The following is a 25,656-nucleotide window of genomic DNA, read 5'->3' as shown; positions in this document are numbered from 1 at the left end:
CCTACACTGCAAATTCTGTATTTGCTGACCTCCACAATCATATTAGCCAATTCTTTAAAATCTTTTTCTCTCTGGATAATTTGAAGAATAAAGGCACTTTCTATGTGAAAGGCACTTTCACCTTAAAATTCATTAATTCATCCTTTAATTAATATTAACTAAGCACCTACTATGTGCTGGACATCGTTCTAGGTGTTTAGTGTTAACAAGAAAGAAAAAAAAAAACAAAGTCTCTGCCCTCCAGAAACATTTGACTCAGCTCAACGGTGACTAAGTGGCCAAACTGGGCTTACAAAACCAGCACTGTGATGCCAAACCTTGGAGCCTTTCAACTATTCTCCATTGCTTCTCTTGGATGACTTGAAAAAAAGAAATCCATAGACGTATTGCCAGATTTCATTTCAAACCTCCTTTTAACTATATCCATGATTGGACTTTTGAAGGATTTGATAACAAATATTCCTTGTCCTTGACCTCGTTTGTGGTGAAAATGCTAGCATAGAGGGGAAGAGAAGAACAATACACAGATCATACAAGACACCAGTCTACCGTTACTGGGTCCATCAGCCCTAGAAACTGTGTGTGATGAGTACTCTCTACCACTAAACAACAATAATCCATAAAGAGAAAGAAGACTTTAAGGCAGGTGTTCTTAAGAGCTATTACAACCTCACAACTAACTTACAGTTTTCAATCCTAGTAATTCTCCTATGCCACACTTCATCATTCTCCCTTCACTGTCTTTTTGGCTCAACACAAACACAACCATGAAAACCAGAAGCAGAGAATTCAACTAGCTATGCTTTTTTGTTGTTGTTGTCATTTTCAGTGGTTTACCACAGAAATGAATGTTACTTTTCAATCAAAAATCAACCTCTAAGAGATTAAAAAACTCTATTCAAGGGGAAAGCTGTTAAAGCAAATGAAAAAAATAAAAATAAGCTATTTTACGCAGGGTTTCATCTTAGTGGTATTCCAAGGAATTTTATCCTACAGATCTTATGAATTAATATTAGCCAGAGTCCTCTTAAACCTTCAGGGAAGTGATCAGAAACTTCTGAAATCCCATCTCTTCCATAAAGCCTTTCTTGCACACAAATCTGCTCCTATCCTGTGCACATATAATTGAAACATGCTACAGGGCAAAGTATGTACTCTGAGGTGTGCCCCCCAAAAGCAATGACTAACAACATATAAGGAATGCCTCTCCCACTTTCTCATTTTTGTTCTTTCAAATTTCAATCTTTAAAATTTTGTTCTTTCTTTTAAATTTTTGTTCTTTCAAAATCTAGCTTAAATTTTAGTTCCTCATGGACTCTTCCTCTGACAACTCAAGCTCAAACATAATCTTTATTCTCTTCAAACACTTACCTACAATTTCTTTTGTGTGTCTTACTTTGGCTATGATGTTTGTGGAGACCCCAGAATGAAAATCCAAGCTGTCTGTGGCCATGAAGTATTTTAATGGGGCTTATGGGATTTGCCTGGCCTGGGATCTAGATGAATGAGTGGCCAAGGAAGTTTAGGGGAAGAAATCCATGCTAAGAGAAGAGAGAATTGAGATGCATACATTTGTTTCAAGGTCATTGGGTAATCATAGAGAAGAGATGACTGTATTTTGGTGTCTGACTCTCAAATTATTTCCAGCATATAGTCTTTAAAGCTCCTGAGTCCTGAGGTGGGAAATGGGACTGCCATTAACATGATATTAAAATATTAGAGCTCCATTCTCCACCTGATAAGAAAAACTTTGAGTGAGAGGGTAGCACATTGCAGCAGAGAGTAACAAAAATGGACAAAAGACATTTCCTCCAGACCAGGAACATGTCATTCAGGGTGCCCAGCTAGAAACAACAGAGGATAGACAGCTGGGCACCCTCAGAGGTGGGATACTGTCCAAGTGGAGAACTCAGACTAGCAGAAATCTTCCGTACTATGATCTAACATGCACTCAACAAGGTGTAGCACCAAGCTGTCATGATGTAAAGACGGAATGACAACAGAGAGCCTGTGTGAGAAATCCTTCAGCAACCCAAGAGGCTAAAAGGAATGCCAGAGGAACTAAAACTTCTTCAAAAGAGCAGCACTGGAAAAAGAAAGGTAAAGAAGCCATATAGAGTATTTTTTTTTTCCAATGCTGCATCTTCTTAGCCAGCTTGGATCGGCATTTTTATTCTTCTGTATTTTTATTTACATATATATGTTAAGAACATTCTTTAACTGCAAGTTCTCTGAGGGTATATACCCTACTGTATGGGCTCTTAGCATCCTCCATTCCATACAGTACTGTCTATGGAAAAACACATGCTCACAACCTTATCATTGGTTAAATTGAATTAAGAAATTCTTCTTTATGATAATAGTAAGAATGGCTAAGTTCTCCCTGCTTATCTGGCTCAAATATGAGCTTTCACTGATATCGCTTTTGCATGCAGAGGATGTGTAAGATTTGGGAGAAAATAAGCAACTGGCAGAAAATTAATAGAGCGGACAAAGCTGAGGGAAATTAGCCGGGCATCTTATGCAAAGCCTGTATTTTGGCTGGTGTTCAATTCCATTTACGTTTTTTTTTTTTTCTCTCTCTTATTCACCCAGACTAAGATGTGTGTTCTCTCATTTCAAGAGTAAGAAACCAAGAGCGAATGGAGGGATTGTTTGAGTCACAGCAAATATCTTTTCTAAAGAAGATTACATATGTCACATACAAATTAGATTTGAAGGGAAAAGTGAAGGGCAGGGGATCAGGAATTATGTTATGAAATTGGGGAAAGAAAAGATGGATTAAATAACGTGGAAGAGAGTAAATATCGAACCTATAAATCCTGCTCAGTCCTACCTACATTTCACATTCTTGAGATTATAAATTGAAAGATACCAACACCTGGATGGGGAAGGCAGAGTGACAGGCCAGACCACAATATTTTTGTTAAAGATTTTTTGTTTATTTATTCATGAGAGACACAGAGAGAGAGAGAGAGAGGCAGAGACACAGGCAGAGGGAGAGGCAGGCTCCCTGCGGGGAGACCGATGCAGGACTTGATCCCAGGACCCCGGGATCACGCCCTGAGCCAAAGGCAGATGCTCAACCACTGACCCACCCTGGTGCCCCCAGACCACAATATTTTAAAACAGACTTGTGACACAGTATGGAATGTGCAATGCCTCCTGAAAATGCACTTAATCCTATTTAGTTTGGAAGCTTTGAGAAAAAGAAAATGCTAGCACAGCTTAATGCAGGGCTGGTAAATTACAGCTCACAGGCCCAATTTGGTCTGCCACCTGTTTCTGTATGGCCCACAAACCTGGGAACAGTTTTTACATTTTTTTAATGGCTAGGGGAAAAAACATCAAAAGAAGAAAAAGATTTCATGACACATGATGTTCTGTGAAGTTCAAATTACAGTGCCCATAAATAACATTCCTCAGGGACACACTTTCACTTACATATTGCCTATGCATGTATTTGTGCTCTGACCGCAGACTTGAGTACTTGTGACAAGAGACCATAGTATTCACAAAGCCAAAAATATTCGCTAGCTGGCCCTTCATAGAGAGTTGGCCTACTCTTAAGTTAGAGAATTCATTTGGATGGTAAGTTTGCTTGCTTTTAATCTTTAGCATAAAGAGGGTTTAATCCATCCATATTTTTGTTGAATAGGAGTGGAGTGGTTGCAGAGGAGTCTTATTCCACTGAATTGCTCCGTAGCATGTGAGGCTACGTTACAGCATGCCTGCTGCTCTATGTGTATTTGCCCCTTGAACACTCAATCCCCCTAAAGCCTAAGGAGATTATTTTATGGTGATTTGTTTTAATCCTACTGGGTATACAAATTACTATTTCATATGTCATCATGTTTCTTCTTTTTTTTTAAATGCCATCAAAGAACACGGTTTACTTCACTACATCTCACATACAACCATGCTGTCAAGCAAGCCTGCTCCACCACTCTGTTTTACGACGTAATTGTGTCATTACTTTGGAAATAAAACTACATCTTTATGGGACGCAACAGACCTTCAAAACAAGAGATTAGACACGGGTGTGGATTGTAAGGTGGATTCATAAAATAAGTTGACGATGCAGTAAATCACTGATACTCTTTTAATATTTGCCTGTGTTTCAATATCCACATTTTCCTTCCAAAGCCCAAATATTTTTACTAAATGTAACATAACAGCCTTATGCTTTTAAAATCTGACTGTATATAATCAAGAAACTCTTTCTACTACTCTTGCCCTTTCAATATGATGGAGTTTTCATGTAATATTCTTTCTCGGTTGTGTTTTGCTTCCTATAGACTCCTTTTATTACTTATCAACTTTGGTATTTTCCATAAGCTTTCTTTTTTTCCTCTGTAAAGCTCAAATAACAGCAAACATTAATGATAATTGTTTCTCCTGGCACCATTTACCTCGTTCAAAACAAATACCCAGTTGTACTTCGTAAAACTCAGGCCCCCAAACAAAAACTCCAGAGTTTCAGAATTCTTTATTAGATGAAAAAAAAGTTTAAAACTCTCTTGAGGGGGGGACTGTAATATTGAGCTAGGTGTCCTGTCTCCCCACACCTGAATCCCAAATATCCAAATTATTAAAATATAGAGATGAAAAGCTATATATGGCTTATATTGTGCAAAGCTATAGATGGCTCTTACTGGTTATTTATTTGGCTACAGTTGAAAGAGATTTCTTTTATTTCAATTTACCATGAGCACTGCTAAGAAAACTAACTTTAATTTTTTTTAATTTGAGTAGACACACCTGGTACATTAGTTTCAGGTGTACAACATAGTGATTCAACTTCTCTATACATTATAATATGCTCACCACAATTATAACTACCATCTGTCACCATGCAACGTTATCAGAATATCTTTCACTATATTCCCTATGTTGTCCCTTTTATTCCCATGGTTTATTCATTTCATAACCAGATGGCTGTATCTCTCACTCCCCTTCACCCATTTTGCTCATCCCCAACTACCTCCCCTCTAGCAACTATCAATTGTTCTCTGTATTTATAGGTTAATAAATTCTGCTTTTGTTTGTTTATTCACTTATTTTTTTAGATTCCATATATAAGTGAAATCATATGGTATTGATCTTTCTCACTCTGACATATTTCACTTAGCATAATAGCCTCTAGGTCCATCCATGTTGTAGCAAACGGCATAATCTCATCCTTTTTAAGGCTGCATAATATTCCTCTGTTTGTATCAGTGTCCACATATTCCTTGTCCATTCATCTATCAATGGACACGTAGTTTGCTTCCATACCTTGACTGTTATAAATAATGCTGCAATAAACATAGGAGTGCATATATTTTTTCAAATATTTCAAGTGTTTTTGTTTTCTCAGTATAAATACGCAGTAGTAGAATTATTGAATCCTATGGTATTTCTATTTTTAACTTTTTTGAGGAACCTCCATACTGTTTTCCACAGTAGCTGTACCAGTTTACCAGTTCACCATTGTACCAGCAATGCACAAGGGTTCCTTTTTTGTCCACATCCTCACCAGCATGTGTTATTTCTTGTCTTTTTTATTTTAGCCATTCTGACAGGTATAAGGTGATATCTCATTGTGGTTTGATTTGCATTTTCTTGATAATTAGTTATGTTAAGCATCTTTCCATGTGTCTGTTGGTCATCTGTATGTTTTTGTTGGAAAAATATTGGAAAAATATCTATTGGGGTCATCTTCCCATTTAAGAAAACTTAACTTTAATAAAGTTTGACACAGTGCCTAGCATACAAAAGGCACTCAATATTTATTTTTTGAGTGAACAAAAGTAATTGTAAGAAATTATTATTTAGTGGTATTTTATCTTCCCAAAGCATATTTCCATTTTCACACTTAGCCTATCTCTGAGAGATACACAGGTAGGTGTTCTTAAAGATAATACCTGTAAGACCTTCATCAAAGCCCCAAAAAGTTGTTTCATTAGACGCAATCTGATCAATATTAGAAAGCTACAACTCCAAATTTCCAGCCAAGGAGTAGGCTTGAATTTGTTCATTATCTAAGCAGGAAAAGAAATTGGACTTTCTAGAAGAGACTAGGCCACCAACTGCCCCACAGTAACCATTTCTATTCTAGAGAAGCTAAAAATCATCTGAACGTATTAATGCAACTGACAGAAAATTAGCAAGTAACTCAGGATATTAATCACGAACCATCATCAAAAAGAGAGGTAGCCATGACTTCCCAGCCATGATTTCACACACACCCCTGTTTCTTAGAGAAGAATATACCCAACTAGTTTTGGAAAGTGTAGCCTTCTGTATAAAGGCATCTTTCTTCACCAGTCATAGGCCATTGGTCTAGGCATGGATATCTGACCCAAAATAGAATGTTCATATTCATTCAGATGTAAAGAATAGGGACTCTGAGTACAGTGGCCATTTGGCTTTGGTTTGGGGGGGCTGCCCAGAATCTAAATTCCCTTCTTAGGTTAGAGAAGTTTCCCACCTATGAGACATGGTAGGAGGAACAGCCTTCTTTCTACTACAGAGCCTAGAAGCACCTGACAGTTGCTTTCCCAGCCTCCTTTGCAGGCAAGGAACTGGCACATGACCTAAGCTTGACCAATCAGAAGTACCTGCCCTGGACTTTGAATTTAAACTAGTGATGCTCAGATGCAGGGACACTAGTGAATCTTATTCCAGAAGGAACAAGATGAGCAGCCATGAAGGCAACACTAGCAAAATCCAAGACCATCCAGCATCAGTGAGTCAAGGATTAGTAAGGTCAGTGTTCAGCAGCTGTGGAGACCCACCGGACCAGTTCTGGGGCACATTCGGCAGCTGTGGAGTCTTCTGGGGGTTTTGCCCATTTTCCAGCCCTTTCAAACAATTCTGTGTACTACATAATATCCTCCAGTAAGTTCCTTTTCTGTTTAAATTAGCCACGATGGTTTCTGTTGCTTACAATAAAGAGGCACTGATAACACAGAGTCCAGACCAGTCTGCTGCCAGCTTGAGACCATAAGATAGGGCAAATGTGAGATGTGACACTGCTGTTGGAGACAGCCACGATAAGCCGTGTGAGAGCAGAAGACAGTCTATAGATCACCAAGAAAAGCAGCCACCAAATACAAGGAGGCTCTGGAAAAATAAAAAGAAGAGAAAAAGAGACACAGTTTGCACCCTATTTCCAAGTCCCAGTCACATAAAAAAACGGACCAGACTTCATTTCCTACCTGTGGATTAGCTTGAAATTCCTCGTTGTATCCTTGAAATGAATCCCTCATTTAAAAAAAAAAAAAAAAAAAGAGTTTTATTTCTTGCAACCAAATATGTCCTGATTAAGTCAGCCAGTGAAATAACAAATCATAATAATCTGGGGATATGCAACACATGACACCTGGGACCCACAGGGATTTAGGGGACAAACCGTGAGAGAACTTTCACTCCCTTTCTTCTCACAACAGAGAGTGATGACTCTACCTTCAGTTCAACGGTGCTACAAGCATAATATGCATGTATTGTTGTATTGAAACTTATGAATTAGCAAGTTATTTTTATACTACCCAGTGCAGATGAAAATCACTAGGTCATGTCTATATACTGCCCAGAGATAACAGAGAAAGATTTACCCAAATTGTTAACTGTAAGTTTGAGGGCTGAGAAATCTTCACACACAACCACCCTCCCGCCCCAAAATGAAAACAGCTCTAATATCACATAAGAACCATCTGTCGAGATAGGCCCTGGATTACAGAGAAGATGGTGGTGAGACCTGCTGACAGATGGAGAATTGGATCCACCCTGGGAGGAACGTAGACAGCTGGCTCCAATAGCCCAGGCTTCTGGCCATCCCTTCATACTTCACAACTACATCATGACTGCTCCCAAATGTAGACAAAACAATCAGAGCAAGCCACCCCGAGATGGCTGGTTGCAGCTTGGAATCCTGTGGGGGGTGGTACCACAGTCCACTCATTGTCTGAGAAACCGGGAAGTGCTCAGTTGCCTCCTGTGGCACGGAGGGGGTCAGAAACCAGACGGGTAATCTGCTCTCCCCCTCTGTCTTCTGATACTTTAAGGTCATTTTTCTTTTTTCTTTTTTTCTTTTTTTCTTTTTCACTTTTCACGGTAACCAAGTTGGGGAAAAAAATGAGAACCCTTTATAGGAACTACTTTGCCTCTGTTCTTATTATTGGGGTGCTCCTGAATGACTTATACAAAACTGTTTCTTATCAAGGAAAGCTAAGGGATGATCATTCCAATTCTGATAATAAGAGCAAAAACACTGATGTCATGGGAAATTCATAAGAATGACAAGGACAAGGCCTAAAGCTTGAGCAGACCACAAGTCTCTATAAGACAGTTTTCTCACCGATAAAAATTTATAGAATACCTCCAGTTTGAAACTTCTGGGAATCCCAGATTAACTGTTAAATTTTTTGAAAAATCTCATAATTTCTCTGTACAATTAACATAAAAGTAGCTCTATTACCTCAATGGCTTGTTGCAAGAATCACACAAAAAATATAAGAGTGGTTTGAAAGCTGTGTGGTACTAAATAGTCACAAAGCATTATCATCATAAGGGAAGTGCTAATGTTTGTAGACCTGCTTATCACCATTGATATCTCGAGCAAATTATCAGAATCTAGGACCTAATCTTTGTAGATGATAGTTAAATGAGTCTGTTTTGGCAATGCACTCAGATTAAAGTTCCATGATCAACATCCTAGAAGCATGAGTTTTTTATTAGGATGATTTTTTTTAAGATTATTTATTTATTTATTTATTTATTTATTTATTTATTTATTTATTTATTTTGAGAAAGAGAGAGAGAGAAAGAGCATAAGCGGGTGGGAAGAGAGGGGCAAGGGGAGAAGCAGACTCCCTACTGAGCAGGGAGCTCAACATGGGGCTCCATTCTAGGACCCTGAGATCATGACCTGAGCTGAAAGCAGCATTGAGCCACCCAGGCACCCCTAGGATGATGATTAGTAATAGTAGTGGTTACCATGATTCTCATCACTATTTTCAGTAATGGGATGGGGTTTGGGGCTTTAGTATACTATATAACTTTCTTATAATAGGAACTCAAGTATTTGGGAACTATCACTCTCCTAATATTAGCAGCTGGGGTTACATTGACCAGCATTTTATACCCAAGAAGGCATCGTCTGTCTCACGACAGCCCAGAGACCCAGATTCAACATAGCTGCCACCAACAGACCGAGGATCTCCAATACGTTTAATTATGACTCCTCAAAGTTTGCTTTTACATCAGCCTCTCCTAAAAGCCCCAAGGCCATATATTTCTCTTTAATTAAAATGAAAGAAAATTTTGTTTGCAGAATTTCATGGCAGCCCCAAGGCATCACAAAACCCAATTCGGGAAAATCACTGTGTAATAGTTAAGTAGTATAAAGGCAGTCAAAAAGCCTCCTCAAATCATCCTAGAATGTCTCAAAGCATAGTCTAAATACATAATAACAGAAAAATTTTACGCTCCATTATAGCCACAAAACCAAAACATATCACAGCCTGCTACAGCAAAAGGTCACTTCATGGGCGTCCCAGGGCCCAGTCATTGAAATGAGCCCCAAGTTAGTTTCACCCGATGGCAACACTAGCATTCAACTATCACCCTCTCCTTACATTAGCATGCTGTGATTATTCCCAGCAGTGGAGCTGGGCCTCCATGGTAACGCTCTTCAGGGAGCTGGGGAAGCTCTTTAATTATTAAAATGAATAATTCTTACCAACACATTTAATTGGAAAATATTACATGTTAAAGGGGCACTAATGGAACAGCTCTGAGAACTGAGCAGTATGGTAGAGGATGCTTTTTGATGTGAATTTTAGCAATACTCTCCTCATCCCATCACACCATGCATTATTTACTTGCTTTTTTTAAAAAAAAAAAAACAACCTATCATTTCATTTCTAAGTGGAGATGGAATTATTGAACCCGCAAAAGCAAAGTTTTTGAATTACTCCCTTGTGTTTGAACCTTTACCCACAAAAATCAAATACTGCGAATCGTCATGTTATCTCTGATTGCTAGGAAATCAACCAAAAAATGCCCTGAACATTATATCAGCCAGTGAATACAGGCAGTCAGCACAGCTTTACAGAGAGGTGGCTGCAGTATTTCCTTTCTTGAGAAACAAAAATTTATATACTGAAAGTATTTGTCTAATTTCACCAGTGGATATTCTTAAGCGTATTTGGCCATATTTGCATGCTGTCTTACAAATGTGTATTTCTCTGTGTGTGTTACGTATTCCCAGAGAAATGAGACTTATTCCAGAGGCAGGCAGAAGAACTCAATCTTATTATTAACTTGTCACACTCAAATATAGATAATTTAAGCCCTCTGACATGTTTCTCTTAATGTTCTTAATAAAGAAAATTTTAATCTTTGAAGAAGAAAGGAAAAAAATCAGGACCAGTGCTCTCATTCACTTTCCTCATTTTGAGATTACAAGGCTATTTCTATGAGGGAGGAAATGATAGAAACACATAGGATAATAATACGGAAAACCAAAGAATGGAAGGCACACATATTTATCCATTGGCAAGACGCTGTGTAATCATCAGAAATTTCACCCTTCAACTTAGAAGCATTTTCTTTAAAAGTAGAATGCTACTGGTACTTGGCTTAAGGATTCCAAGAATTAATTCTTTTGAAAAAAAAGCTACTTTGGTTTGGGGACTCTAGTTAGAGCTTTTCTTACATTCAGTTTAATTAACGTAAGATGTCATAAGATTTGAGTAAATGATAAACACCTCACCTGCTGCCTGAAAGAACAATGATGCTAGACATCGTCCTAAAACTCCTCCCAGGGTCACTGGCACACTACCGTTGGGCCCTCTGAGAGCAAGACACCCCTCATGGGGGGTACCTGGGTGGCTCAGTGGTCGAGCATCTTGCCTTCGGCTCAGGTCGTGATCCTGGGGTCCTGGGATTGAGTCCCACATTAGGCCTGCTTCTCCATCTGCCTATGTCTCTGCCTCTCTCTGTGTGTCTCTCATGAATAAATAAATAAAAATTTAATTTAATTTAAAAAGATACCCCTCATGGAGAAGTGCAAGAATGGCCACCTCCAGGTGTTCCCCTCACCTGGTTCTCCTGCCCTCCCCCACCCACCCTACTGCCCATCAGCATGAACATTCGGGTCCTGAAATTCTTACTTTTCCACTCCACTTCTCAGTATCCCACACCAGTGGCCCCCATTGAGTTTCTGTCTAGTGATAAAAAATCATGACCCAACATACTTTTCAGATGGTGCAAATAGCAAACCACACCACTGTCTCCAAATTCTGCCAGCTTTCCAGATTCTCTAGCTTTCTAAAATCACCCTTCTTGTTCCACTGTATCTGTCAGACCGCCCAGTCCCCTAATGCTGAAGGAAAATCAAAGAACTGCTTGACTGGAAAGGGGTAATTACTATCAGTGACATTTCCATTAGGAAGTTTCCTACAGAGCTGCTCTCATCTTAATACCAAATACTCATATTAATGCTCCCCACAACTCAGCTCCTTACACTAATTTTTTAAATTAAAATTCTAATGATTTATAATGAATGACTGCTCACTGCCAGGCTGTAAAACAATAACTCAAGAGCACATAAGTGACATGTATGTCTATCCACCTAGACTTGCATGTGCCTGATATTAACTGCTCAGTTGACATCATATGATAGGCTCCAGCAATTTTTAGTAGTTTAATAGCACATGCAGCATAGAAGACATATAGACAAATAGAACAATGGTTTTCAAACTTGCTTTAGAGGCAACCCTACCTTCAAATGAAATCTTACATGAAGTAAGCATAAAGTCATTATTTATTAACATCAATTCATTAGCATGAATGTAATTTATAAGCTCTATGCAACAATTTTAAGTCAGTAAATTTATTTTGAAAAAGCAGATTGTGATTTTTTTAAAGATTTTATTTATTTATTTGAGAGAGAGAGGAGAGCACAAGCAAGGGGGAATGGCAGAGGGAGAGGGATAAGCAGGCTCCCTGCTGAGTAGGGAGCCTGACATGGGGCTCGATCCCAGGACCCCGAAATCATGACCAGAGCTGAAGGCAGACACTTAACCAACTGAGCCACCAGGTGCCCAGAAACCATGGTTTAAATGAAAACTATATTAACCTCAACATTAAATTTATTTGCATAATTTGTTTTGTTTCTTCTCCCATTTAAGCCATTTCTTACAGCTCGTCCTATTGTCTCAAGATATTCTTCAATTAGCATGCAACAACAGCAGAGATTTTATTCCAAAGCCTACAGGAACTCCCAAGTCGTTGTGTGAGTGATCCATAACGTGTGAAAATTTGGTATATAACACACATGAATTATTTCATAAGCTTGTGTGCCTGTTATTTTATTATAGTTTTAATAGTTGAAATATATTTTTTAACGAAATCTGAATCACACATTCAAGGAATCATTAAAACAGGGTCGTGGACCACCAGGGCTCTGCAGAGCACAGTCTGAGAATGCCGTGGAAGCAGATGTGATTGAAGTTTAGGGAGAAACAAGTAGCTAGAGAGATAAGGAAACTTGCAGAAGGCTGTGGTTGTTGCTAATGGCAACCTCTCTCTCTTAAGTCCCTCCACACTTCTTGTATCCTTATCCCAGGTGTTCAGTCCGACCTCCCTGCCTTACAGCAAGGTGAGCATGCCCAGCCTTCCAGGAGATTGTGTGCAGCCCAAGGCACAAGATTTTCGATAGGGGCTGAACTGAGTTCCTCCAAAATTCGTATGTTGAAGCCTTAACATGCAATGCAACTGTATTTAAGATAGAGCCTGTAAGAAGGTAATTAAACTTAATGAGATCAAAAGGTGGGGCCCTAATTGAATAAAACTGGTGTCCTTGCAAGAGGATGAGACACCAGAGGGGTGTGTGTGTGTGTGTACAGCTGGGAGGTCATCAGCAGCCCTTAGGGAGAGGCTCCCCTAAAAACCAACCTTGCTAACCTTGGACATCTAACCTCCAGAACTTTGAGGGAAATAAATTTCTGTTGCGTAAGCCATCCACCTTGTGGTATTTTGACATGGAAGCCCAAGGAAACTAATAACACCATGGAACAGATAGGCCTGAAAAACATTTTTAAAATGAACACAATGAAGGATATTTCCTCTTTATCGTTGTGAAGCCACCTAAATATGATACATTACAAAAGACTCAGTAAGATCACTTTGTAAGGGCTGTCAATATTCTTCTGCCTACATAAAAGTAAAAGCTTTTGGCATTCAGGCTTGAAGGATGGATGCCTGTGAATCTGAAGGGATCTCAGCTTCATCCAACAGCTCTCTCTCCCCAGAGCTCACAGCACAGAACTTGGTACACACATGTTAAATTAGGGAAAGACATCCTTGGACTTTTTGAAACTAATCCATGCAGTCTTACATATTGCTCATCCTGGTTTCTTTTTTCTTTACTCGTGTTTTTCTCTCACACCAAGGATAGCAAAAGCTTGACACAGGTTTTGATTGCCACTTCACTGTCAGTGCCTGTGACAACCATGAGCGATTGATCCTGATCCCATTTCCCTCTGGGTTTAGATGTGGCTTCAGAATCCTTCTTAACAGAGTTCTTCAGGCAGCCACTGTCCATCTTCAGTTATGTAAAAGGAAAATCATTTGCCACCTCTTTCATGTCTTTTTTTCATAAGATACAGTTTTAGATCTCAGTATGTGACAGGAATTTCCAGTTCTAAATTTTTAAAAAATTTTATTTATTTATTTGACAGAGAGAGAGCACAAGCAGAGGGAGCAGCAGAGGGAGAGGGAGAAGCAGGCTCCCCTCTGAGCAAGGAGCCCAATAGGGCACCATCCCAGGACCCTGGGATCATGACCTGAGCCGAAAGCAGATGCTCAACTAACTGAGCCACCCAGGCACCCCAAGTTTTAAATATTTTTATGGCATTTACTAAAGGGTAGATTTAGTGATTGATTTTACTCTGAGATGTTGAATTCATCAACTTCAAGGGCATCATCCATCCCCTAAGTTGTACAATGCAAAGCCTATACAGACTCACAGTATTCATTATTAAAGGCATTATTACTCATTTTTTAAATCACTTTTAACTGTTTTCAGAAAAGTTACTTTTGTTAGGATATCTTTGATTCCAAAAATGTTAATAACTTACATGTAAAAAGAACTAATTGGTTTTTCACTATTTTCAATGCCTTTAATAATTACCAAATGAAAACATTTATTTGCACTGTTATTAAATGTTATTAAAAATAACTTACAATGGGACATCCAGTTTAGGATGGTGGCCCCAATGTAACCTCTCCAATTTTTTCAACAAAATATCATCAGAAATAGAAAAAGATGAAAACATAATTCATTTTCAAAATCTAAGGCTGATATACCACCAAGTCTAGGAGGTATTTGCATTCTCCACATAGGTAATAGAAGAGATTTAAAAATCAGATGAGGGGAGTGCCTGGGTGGCTGAGCCAGTTAAGTGTCTGACTCTTGATCTCAGCTCAGGTCTTTTTTTTTTATTTATTTATTCATGAGAGACAGAGACACAGGCAGAGACAGAAGCAGGCTCCATGCAGGGAGCCCGACATGGGACTGGAGCCCGACATGGGACTCGATCCCGGGTCTCCAGGATCAGGCCCCTGGGCTGAAGGTGGCGCTAAACCGCTGAGCCACCAGGGCTGCCCCATCAGCTCAGGTCTTGATCTCAGGGTTGTGAGATCGAGCTTCGTGTTGGGCTCCATGCTGGGTGTAGAGCCTACTTAAAAAACAATCATATCAATATCTAGAAGCAGAGGAAATCTTGGGGATTGGGGAGGTAGAACTAAACACGTTAGTTCATCTGAGATTCAACGGTGGCACCAAAAGAGATGAAAATGATACTTAAGTGAACAGAATCAAGCCAAGGTCATCTGCATTTTCTCCTCCTTCAAGTATAATTAAGTAGGGAACACATATTATGGGGTCTTCTTTTTAAATTTATTCACAAAGCACTCTTTTGAGGACAATGGCATTTTTTTCTCTGGATGCTATCGTATTGATTTTTTAAATACTTATTTTTACAGTAATTTCTATGCCCAATGTGGAGCTTGAACTCACAGCCCTGAGATCAAGAGTCACATGCTGCACGGACTGAGCCCACCAGGTGCCCCCAAAGATAGGTGATTTTTCAAAGCTCCATATTTCCTCTGGGTCTGTCAGCTGCAATCACCTCTGTCTTATTCTGCAAGGCTTCTTTCTAGACCTTTTGCAGGTTGATTATCTCTACTCATCCTCAATCCAAGGATGATCTACCTGGGCTTGGTGTTGTCAGTGAGCAAGCTGTGATTATGACCTGTGTCCTGCTCCCTATCTCCACCAGCCCAGCCTCAGTCAAGATCCCGCATTTCATGCTAACAAGCATAAGGGAGGAATCTTTTCCTATTAACTGCTCTGGGCTTCCTACTCCCTCTTTTCAAATGCATGGAGGCCCTCCAGGTTTATGACTTGGGGGATGGAAGGCCTCAGGAGAACAGCAGAGAAAAGTTATGTCTCAGCTCTCTTCATGGAGAATTCTGAAATTCTCAGCGCAGGCAATAAGTTGAGAAAGATGTTTCTGAGTCTCAAAAACTCAGTTTTAAGTACCAAGAGGAAAATTTTATCTTATTCATAACAGAGGACTTAAAAAGTCAGTTCTCTGGCCCAAATTTAATTATAAGAGCAAAGGAAAAGGAACAAAGTCAGACCCTGCAAAGTGTCTCCAACAAGTACCCACCCTCTTGGGACAGATCTCAAGGGAGAGACAATAAACTCCACACTGCAGTAGGGCCTGGGAAGCACAAAGGACCTGAACTTACCTTCCAGGAGGGGCTAAGGCTCCTGCACAAGTCTGTGGAGGTATGAGAGAACAGCTAAAACTTTCCTGTGTTCCCAAGAGGCTGCAGAAAGCCAAGGGGCTGAGAAAGGCTTGCGCACTGAGAGCTCCTTGCAGACGGGAACAAGTGCACCTCGAGGACCTTGCCATTAATGCAGGACTCAAGGTCAAGGGCACAGAAGTGAAATACCAAAGTCCACGTGGGATGATGTCAACACCTTCTACCTGGCACAGGGACAGCTGCCAGTCACAGGGACAGTCCCCCTCCCTATAGTCCCATCGTGAGATTTAAGCCTGCAGAACTGAGCAAAGAAGAGAGAAAAGGAGGGGGGGGACCTAGGAAGACCCAAATGGTCTAAATTGAAACCTGAAATAATTGAAATGAGCAAAAATGGACTGACATGAAGAGTTCTGTCATTAGGCACTTATAATAAAGACAAGCTGCATCATAAGGAACTGAGGAGAGTTATCATTTGCACATCTAGGTAAAAACTCAGATCCCTGCATTAATTGGGGGGCAGGTCCAGCCCTCTGTGGTGCAGGGAGATCTTCCTGTTATCCCCATATTATGTTCTCTATCTATTAACCAGAAATAGGACATGAAAACTGTAACTCCCAACACCCGGGGCTAACTGGGTTCTTTCCATCTGTCCCACATCCATCCCAGCAAACAGACAGACAGACATACTATCCTTGCCAGCATGCACTGGACCTCTCCAGAGCCTAGTTAGACTCTGCCTAAAGACAGGGAGAGAGGCCTGGCACCACGTGGGGGGAGAAGGGCTGCTTCTAGCTCACCCAGACCTTATTCTTTGCAAATCAGAAAAAGATGCCTGTTATGCCAGGCACTCTTGTGCAGTAAACAGCCTGCCCAAATGTACGCAGTGGCCCTTGGCTGGAAAATGAGAAACTTAATCTATTCTCTTCACAAAAAGAGCTAGAATGAGGGGTGCTCAGTTTCTGGTTCTATTAGCCCTGCCCTTAAGTAAGGAAGCAAATGCAGAGGAAACATGATGTTTCTCTGCCTTTTGGTCAAATATTCTATATTTTATGAAGTAACCTCTTAGTAGAATATGCACTAATGCTTGTTTCTTTATTTAATTCAATTAATCCATCTCCAAATGCCTTTAAAATAATGGCATGGCTGGTGGCTCAGTCAGGTGAGAGTCCGACTTTTGATTTGGGCTCAGGTCATGATCTCAGGGTTGTGAGCAGGGAACCTGCTTAAAATGACCTCTCTCCCTCTGCCCTCCCTGCCCTCTCTAAAATAAATAAATAAATTTATTTATTTTTAATTTATATTATATAAATATATATAAAATGTTTTATATATGTGTGTGTGTATATATAGAATAATGGCATTCCTGGTCAAGTACTGGAGTTAAGTCATCCTTGATAAATGCATCTGCTTTGGCCACCAAAACCTGTAATGCCATTCAGACTCGATGTATCCCTTACCTCTCCCCACAGAGCTCCTAGCTCCTAAGCTAAGCAAAGGCAAATAAAGAAAATAAAGTACCACTGTGCTCACCCAAGTAGTCCTTCCAGAGTTTTGAAGATGCTATATGTACCGATTCTTAAAGCTGTTTTTAATACCTCCTGGAGATTTAGCATGCATGTAAAATAGCCCCACGTGGCATTCCTAAGCAAATTATGTAAATTCACAAAGCCTCGGATTGCTCATAATCAAAATGGAGCTTATAATATCCACCACGTAAGATGTTGTGACCTAGCACATATGAGAACAGCTAGCCCGGCACCTGGCACAGTGAATGTGTGTACACCTTAGCCTCATGAGCCTGTGGTTATCATGAGGTCACGCTGACAATAAGAATGCAATCTTCCTAGTACATGCCAAATCTGCGTTGTGCAAGAGCTGCAGATCCATTTCAGAGATATATATGGTTAATTCTAGAAGGTCCAGGAGATGCCCCTGTGATTGCATTTGATGTTCATATAATTTATCTCAGGGATTCCTCAGTTAAATCCGCTACTTAGAGTCTCTCGAGGGCCAGACCTCACCATAGTCTCTACTGCAGATTCCACCATGATCATACTGGTATCAGTGTTTCTAAAATAACATGCTGTTGTGGGCTAAAGTCTGCATCACATTCCTGGTGTCTGCTCAACAGAAGAAAGCTAATCACCATGTTTCACTGGACCTCATCTTCAACTCCTACAGTGTGTAGAGGGATCAACTACACTCGTTTCTCAGGACTGTCCTGGTGTTAGTTTTGAAAATCCCACACACTTGAGAACCCTCTGTCCCAGGCAACCAGTTATTCTACCTAAATTCAGGCACCAGACCTACAAAGCCCTCAAGGGAACAGATGTCATTCTCTCTCCTCTAACTCCCACCACATCCCAAGAAACAAACATAAGACTGAATCAGCTTCCTAGTACTGCCTAACAGATTTCCTTGAGGTCAGTGGTTTAAAATAACACCCATTCATTATCTCATGGTTTCTGTAGACCAGAAGTCTGAATGCATCTCAGGTAAGATCTCTGCTCGGGGTCTTCTGTGGTAGAAACCAAGGTACCAACTAGCCTGAGTTTTCATCTGAAGGCTAGGGGGGAACATCCACTCGTGGGCTCACTGAGGATGGTTCACCAAATTCAGTTCTCTGTGGTGTAGGACTGAGGCCTTCATTATCTCTCTGTGTCAGCTGGGGCCACTCTTAGCTCCTAGAAGCCACTTATGTTCCTTGTCATGTGGTCCCCTCCAGCTTCATAGCCACCAACAGGGAATCTCCCCGGCATCAAATACCTCTCACACTTCCAACCTCTTCAAGGACAGAGGTGAGCACTTGTCCCTTTCAAGTGCTCACCTGAGTAGGTTGAGTCCACTCAGGATAATTTCCTTTTCTTAAAGTCACCTGTGCCAAATAACATAACTTTAATCATCATCATATTTGATTGTTTCAGCCACTCTCAAGAAGAGGAGATTATACAAGGGTGAGGGTCAACGCAGGTCACCTCAGAACTCTGCCTACCACACCGCCTTTCCCAAAGTGTACCAAAGGTCACAAAAGATGCCTAGATAAGGCATTCTTAACAAAAGTTAGAGCCTGATAAGTCCTAGGCTCTAACTTCACCAGACAGATCCAGACGGTCTCATCCAAGGTTCTTTAGTATCAACTAATGTCTTTAATACATTCATGTGTCCTTTTTCAAGGAATGAATCTTCATTTAAGGTCTATTATGAGTTTAGCACTATGTCAAGTGCTAGAGATCATGATGAACAAAAAGCATGATCCCTACCCTTGTCTGGTGGGGCAAAATGAATCTGATAATCATAAAATGTAATTGTGCCTTGGACCACTGTAAAAGATGTGAGATCCTATAAAGGGAGAACTTGACCTCATCCAGGGCACAGACTACTGACTATCCACCAAAATCCATTCTCATATTCTGTCCAACTGCACAGCATTTCCCAGATTTTTACACCCTTTAGGGTGGCCATGTGGCAAAGTTCTCTCCAACGAGTACAAGTCAATCAGTTACCATTTCTAGGCCTGGACCGTTAAACTCATCACTCCCATGAGTGATAATGGCATGGCCAAGAGCAACTACGAATCGAGCATTGAGAGTGACAGCCTCGGTCAGCCTAAGTTCCTGAATGATTACGTGGAAATAATCCACTTCCACCCCCAGACCCCCACCACCGTCACCAGCAAAACCAGCCCAGACTATTACATGGGGAGGAAAGAAATCTCTCTCTTGTTTGAACTATTTCTTTTAGGTCTATTGACTCAGCAATTTAGCCTTCCTCAAGTAATACAGAGCTGCATGCCGGCAGGCAAAACAAAACACAACATTCTCTTATCATACATTTATGTAATATGTCTCTTAAAGGCTTTCACATCTAGTAGGAGATTTAATTCTCTCAAAAACCCTATGAGACAAGTAATAGGGCATCTATTATTACACCCACCTGCCAGATGAGGCTCAAAAGAATTCAGTGACTCAGGAAGGTTCCCGTAGGTCATTAGTCATTTCTGGTATCTGTGACTGACTCATCATTTCGATTTGGACAAGTCATCCCTTTCTCTTTTTTTTTTTTCATTTATAGGATCATTCCTGTCTTTCCACCTAAGGGGAAGAAATACTACAGGGCTTCTCTATGAAATACTCTGATGGAAAGACAACACAAATGTGATAGTTGGTTCTATGAGTTATGTATGCAGGAGAGATATAATTTGGCAATGCCCTCCTAATTATTTCCTCTTCAGTATCTTGGATCCATTGGAACCAGATCAATATGCCAAACTATAGGCTACTAAGCATAAACTACTATTAGTCTTAGATCTTAACATCTGAGATAATCTTAACATCTGAGATAATCTCATCTTTGGTCATTCTTGGTGGGCTCCTTTTGACTTCATTTACTCATCTGCATATGTCCTGTTTGCATCTTTTCAAAAATCATTCATTCATGCATGTGTGCACCCAAATTTAACTGTGTAAAAATCACCATGTTAAGCAATAGGTATCCAAGAGTAAACCATACAGGCACGGTGCTGGCCCTCAGTAAGATTACAGTCTAATCAGAGAAACCAGTAAATAGGCAATTTTATATCAGTGTAAATAGTCATCAGGGCAAAGAAGGAACTGAACAATGAAGAGAATGAGAATTGAAACACTCTTTTTACCTCTTCTTGCCTCTAGTTGCATAAACAATGTGGCCTACTTGGGCCAGCAAGGGTTAGGATTATTCAAAAATGTATTATTTCCAAGTTGCCAAGATAGCTATTTTCAGCTTTTGGATGCTGGAGTCTTTTCACTTTGCTTCTAGGAAATTTGGGGCTACATTTGGTACTTAGCTTTAGTACATGGCTGAACTAAGATCTCTAATTCAAGTATCTTTCTAGTCCTTCTAAACTGTTTCTGCTTTGCTTCCTTTTTCTGGTGGAAAAAGATAGAAGGAAGGAGGGAGAGAGAGAGAAAGGGAAAGAGAAAGCAAAGAGGGAAAGAGGGAACATTGTTATACATGAGAGCTTTGACATTTTGCTTTGTTTTGTTAAAGATGTATTTATTTGAGAGGAAGAGAGAGAGAGCATGTGCATGGGTGCTTATACACATGCATGAGAGTAGGGGGAGGGGCAGAGGGAAAGGATCTTCAGGCAGACTCCCTGCTGAGCACAGAGGGCTCCCTCTCATGACCCATGAGTGCAGAGAGGCTCAATCTCATGACTTGAGCTGAAATCAAGAGTCAGATACGTAACCAACTGAGCCACCCAACATTCCAATCATTTGTCCTCACACCCTGACCCGGTAACCGGATGTGCTGTGGGCCCTGAATCAACCTGGGAGGCATTTCTGTTCAAGGTCAAGGATGCCCCAGAACCATCATTTAGTTTGAGAAAACTATGTCCTTGCCCTGAAAGCCAAAGCAGAAATAAGTGACCCTGTCACCATAGTTCTGCTCCCACTAAACCTGTTCTATGTACCCAAACAAGTTGGCAGAAGAGCTGCGATCTGAGGCCCAGGGTGAGGAGAGAAACTATATTTGGAAAGGAAAGAAGAACATTTACTGAGTGCTTATTGTATATTTATTATCTGTTATAAGTGCCTCATGACAATTCTCTCATTAAATCCTCACAGCTTTACCATGCCATAGTCTTCTCCGAGTGTCCCTCCTGCTTGCACCACCTGGCCCAGGGAGGTTAGGGTCCACCATCATGCTCTCCCTGCATCTCTAAATCCAAAAAACAGAGGCAAGCCCCTTGTATACCTAGCCTGGACATTTTTCATGCACCAATCCCCACACTTAACTAATGAAAAGCTTACCAGAAATTGGATTAACACGTTAGGCAGATCATAGGCTCAGAGGCATATGGCAATGAGAGTAAAACCATAGGCCTACATGTTTTAATCCCGGTCTTTGTTTCAATCCCCTGCTCATGCCTTTCCCCCTTTCTTCAAGCTTGGGAGACACAGCACTGATGTTCTTGGCTCCCTACATGTCAACAAGGCACGCCACCGCGGAGCTGAAACCTTGGGGGAACTCAGACCCAAAACATTTGAGAATAGAGCATATGGCTTCCTCGAAGCAGAATGGCACAGTGACATGTGTCTTTACAAACTTAACAGGCTGTAATCTGCTGCAGCTGCTACGGAAAGGCCTGTCTATCTTGGCATTGGACATCCTCTGTTCATAAATTAGCTTTTCAGCTGGGCTTAGGTATGGAAACCAGACAGCTCCTAAAGTGAAAGAGGTTTCTGGAACAGAACTAAAAAGCATATTGAGATGCCAGGCTGAGGATTCATAATTTTTAGGTCTCTTGTTGATCAGTAGAATAGTCATTTCTTTATCAGTCACGGAAGCAGCAGCACAACCATGGAGAAGCATCACAACTTTGCCTACACAGTTATTAGGGAAAATGTCATTCCTTGGCTGCGGAGAAATCTCCAGATACATAGCTAGGGAAGGGTTAGGTCCGTAGCATTGTTAGATGCTCTTCTCGACCACCACCAGCTGCCTCACTTCTCACCACAGTCTATTCTAGATATTTCCAGGTAGCGATGATGCATCACAGCATTTTCACTCTGTTCAACCCCCTCCTGACAGGTGAGTCCTCGCTAGCATGGAAGGTCAGTGACAGCAGAAATCACATTGATCCTGTTGACTATTGTATTCCCACCACTTCGCACAGAACTAGATACATAACAGGCATTTAGTGAGTATTTGTTGAATGGAAAATAAATTCCTTTACTCTTAGGTCAGGTTTCTTCTCTCCCTTTGCACTCACTTTCTCCAGCTGTGGCACATGCTTCCTGGCCTCAGATTTTATTGTACCCAGATGGTTCTTCACAACATGAATTCTCTCAGAATCCGTATTTGCTGCAACCATGTGTTATCTGCAAAAGAAGTACACTACTATTAATGTACCTGCGGTCGAAAAGTGCAGTTGTTCATTGCAGCCCGAGGTGGAAGGAAGATGCCTCTTTCCTTGAGACCATAGGGAGACAGCAGTATTTTAGAATCAGATGACATTTTAAGTGTTTACTATTCCAAAGGGTCTTTCCTCTGCCTAGGTCAGGCTGCTAATCTCTTTCTTCAGATAACTTTTTCTAAGTTTTTCTTTTGAAGATTAATAGACTGATTGATTGATTGATTGATTGACTGATTTGAGAGAGAGAGAGAGCATTGTAGGGAGGGGCAGAGGGAGAGAGAAACTCAGGCAGACTCCCCACTGAGTGCAGGGCCTGACACAAGGCTCGATCTCATGACCCTGAGATCATGACCTGAGCTGAAACCAGGAGTCCAACGCTTAGCTGACTGCACCATCCAGGCACCTATAAGGTTTCTTTTATTACCATAAAAGTAGCTACTGCTCATTGTTAGGATGGGGAAAAGAAGAAGGTACAAAAAGTAAAAACAAGATGAATAGAAAACCTCCCCTGGTATCTGTGTCCACACACTTCCATCTAACTCCCCACATTAGTTCTCCTTTCACTGTAGTTTTTTAATGTAGTATCTACCCCTTGAATGTTGTGGCATTTTTCCTGAGATTCTATCACCTTTTCCCCTCTTCTCTCACGTACTGTTCCTGGCTCATCTATGTACTATCAAGGCTTTGGGTACCCTACATGTTATTCAAATACCCTTAGAATTGGGCTGAATTAAAAAAAAGAAAAAAGAATTGGGTTGAATTGAATTGAATTGCTACTCTGTCCTCCTTCCCTTCAAGGCCTGGCCAACAGAGCATGAACACAAACAACACTAGCCAAATAAAACATGCTGTTTATTAATGGCATTAGCAGAGCAGAGCTCTAGCAAAAGCTGGAATGGGAAACACAGCTCAGGCTCAAGGGACCCACTTGCTTCCCAGACTTGAGCCCCGAGACTCAGCTATGCCAGGAATAAGTAAGCAATAAAGACCGGCACTGCAGAGGCAACCCCAAATCCACTTACAGATCTACCCATGTGGACAAGAACTAGAGGCCTGCCTCACCAGCCCCAACACAGAGGAACAGAGAGGCAGACACAGACAGAGCAAGCTCAGCTCCTGATATGGCTTTGCAGTTGCCACTTGGCAGGCCGGTCTGGCCCATGGAGGCAGACAGAGCAACAAAAAGGAATAGCTATTCTTCATACAAGGGGCAAGTCCTTGACTCTAACCTGCCAGCAGCATGGATCCAGAGAGTAGGAAAAGAGGAAGGCATGCCATTAATAACACCATGAATACAGTGGCTCTGCCCTCAGAAAAATATAGCCCATTAACTTCAGGTTCTGAGCTACTGATGAACCTTTTCTCTCCCTTAGCAGGGAGTAATGAGGGATGTGAGATGAGACAAAGCACGCTTCCCGGCACTCCCCCAGTTAGTCCAATTATCTATGGGCTAAAGCTACTGTGAACAGCCAATACTGCTCCCCAGTACTGCCTGGCACATAGTAGATACTCCAGAGATATTTGTTGACTAAATTAATCAAGAAATGACTCCCAAATCTGTATGTTGTATGTCCAGTCCAGACCCCTGTCATGAACTCCAGTCCACCTTCCCCAAGCCTTCCTTCTTCTATCTCATCTTAGTAAATGGAACCACTACCAATACAATCATTCATGTCATTATCTTTCAGCTCTCTCCACCAAGGATGGATCACCCCCAAGAGAAATTAACTTCTTACCCAGTAGTCAGAGCCTCCCTCACTCCCCTTTTATGGTTTTAGCAAGATGGCAAGCAAAAAAATTTTGCTTATTCAAAGAAATTTATCTAGACTTTTGATGTCTAGGAAACATTCCTTGAAGACAACAAAGATTGGATTCACATCCTCTTGCCTTCACTGTATTCCCTTACTTGATGGATAAGTATCCTGCAAACTTCCCTTTTCATACCTTATGAATTATATTTTAGGTCATTAATTCAAATATATAAAATTATCTTGATATTTTTAACCCCAACCCCAACCCCAAATGAAAACAAAAACAAGAAACTTCCTTGGATACTGTATCTTACACACACATTTCTTAAGCAAATTAAAATTATTCTGCAACTCTTATTATAGTGGTTAAAACTATCTCCCATTGTCTTATTATTTTACCTAATTTTTTTCTTGGCTTTAAAATTTTGGAAACCATCTTCAACTCCTGAATTACCACTCAAGAAAAAGGACTATTGGGCAGCCCAGGTGGCTCAGTGGTTTAGCACCGCCTTCAGCCCAGGGCCTGATCCTGGAGACCCAGGATCGAGTCCCACGTCGGGCTCCCTGCATGAAGCCTGCTTCTCCCTCTGCCTGTGTCTCTGCCTCTCTCTCTCCTCTCTGTGTATTCTCATGAATAAATAAATAAAATCTTTAAAAAAGAAGAAGGACTATTTTCTCTGTGATATGAAATGTTCAAAAGAAAGTTAATAACTCTTTCTGTGTAATTTAAAATATCTCATTTCCTGTACAAGTTCTCTGAGAGTACCCAAGACTCAAAATATCAACATGAAAGACCCATCTCAACACCAATATCTTATCATACTCCATAGTTTTTAAAAAGTTGCCAACCAGTTCTCATCTTACAAAGAACCTAGATAATTCACTTACAGAACATCTCATAGTTCACTGGCTTGGTTTTGCTAGAAATGGGTCACAAATGTATAACAAGACAAAGAATTCAAAGAAAATAATTAATTATGGTATCAAACAGCACTTGAATCAAAAGAGAACAGGTATGTAACCAAGGCTTGACTGCAAAAATAAATTAACATATGAAATGCCTAGACAGGGCAGAAATAAAATGTCACCCCTGGTCAGGGGCTATTATAGAAGGAGACTAACATTCATTCATTTATCCCTGATTATTAGAGAAGAATATGATTTCTGCCCAGAAAGGACCTCAGA

The sequence above is a fragment of the Canis lupus genome, chromosome 1 (assembly GCF_011100685.1).
Source record: "Canis lupus familiaris isolate Mischka breed German Shepherd chromosome 1, alternate assembly UU_Cfam_GSD_1.0, whole genome shotgun sequence".
Taxonomy (NCBI): domain Eukaryota; kingdom Metazoa; phylum Chordata; class Mammalia; order Carnivora; family Canidae; genus Canis; species Canis lupus.
This window is presented reverse-complemented; position numbering follows the sequence as displayed.